This window comes from Carlito syrichta, unplaced genomic scaffold (genome assembly GCF_000164805.1).
Source record: "Carlito syrichta isolate Samal-C Ts95f unplaced genomic scaffold, Tarsius_syrichta-2.0.1 Scaffold169692, whole genome shotgun sequence".
Classification (NCBI taxonomy): Eukaryota; Metazoa; Chordata; class Mammalia; order Primates; family Tarsiidae; genus Carlito; species Carlito syrichta.
Genome location: NW_007113788.1, coordinates 85,516 through 86,508, shown reverse-complemented (window position 1 = coordinate 86,508; position 993 = coordinate 85,516). Strand labels below are relative to the sequence as shown.

Genomic DNA, 993 nt, shown 5'->3' with positions numbered 1-993 from the left:
CACCCCTCGCCCTGCCAGTCCAGAGCCTGGCCGGGTGACCACCATGCTGGCCTCAGTGAAGCACAAAGAGGCCATCGGGCCTGATGGTGAGGTGGTGAACCGGCGCCGCACGCTCAGTGGGCCAGTCACTGGACTTCTGGCCACTGCCCGGCGGGGCCCCGGAGAGCTGGCAGATCAAGGCCACTTTGTGGAGGATGGCACTGGCCGGCAGAGACCCCGAGGTCCAGCCAAAGGTGAGGCGAGCATTGAGGGCCCACCCCTGGCCAGGGTAGAGGCCAGTGCCACGCTCAAGAGGCGTATCCGGGCCAAGCAGAGCCAGCAGGAGAATGTCAAGTTTATCCTGACCGAGTCTGACACCGTCAAGCGCCGGCCCAAGGCCAAGGAGCGGGAGGCCGGGCTTGAGCCGCCCCCGCCACTGTCCGTCTACCAGAATGGCACCGGCACTGTGCGCCGCCGTCCAGCCTCGGAGCAGGCAGGGCCCCCAGAGCTGCCTCCGCCACCCCCGCCTGCTGAGCCTCCGCCCACTGACCTGGTGCACCTGCCCCCGCTGCCCCCGCCCGAAGGCGATGCCCGGAAGCCGGCCAAGCCGCCTGTCTCTCCCAAGCCTGTCCTGGCTCAGCCCATGCCCAAGGTCCAGGGCTCACCCACACCCACATCCAAGAAGGTGCCGCTGCCAGGGCCTGGCAGCCCAGGTAGGTGCATGGAACCAGCTATGGTAGGGCGAGAAGGGGCAGCAGGACTCCCCACCCGCCTCCCTATTCTATGGTCTGAGGGGTTTTCCCTCTTGAGTTTGATGGAAACCCAGGGGTGAGAAGGTGTCCCCAGACCCCCGCATCCATCCACCAGCGGACAGCTGCCATCCCAGGGCTGGGAGCACAGAGTCTTCCCCTGAGAGAGTTGCATAGAAGGGAGGGGGCACTTCCAGACAGATCAGGGGTGAAAAGGCTTAAGGGCCATACCTGAAGGGAGGGGGAGGAGAGGGAATGGGAGGGA

The 993-nt window shown here is 66.1% G+C and overlaps 1 protein-coding gene across 1 annotated transcript in view; it reads left to right on the top strand.

The window, feature by feature from the left end:
* CASKIN1 (CASK interacting protein 1) overlaps nt 1–993 on the top strand; it is a 10,996-nt gene that overhangs the window by 7,670 nt on the left and 2,333 nt on the right.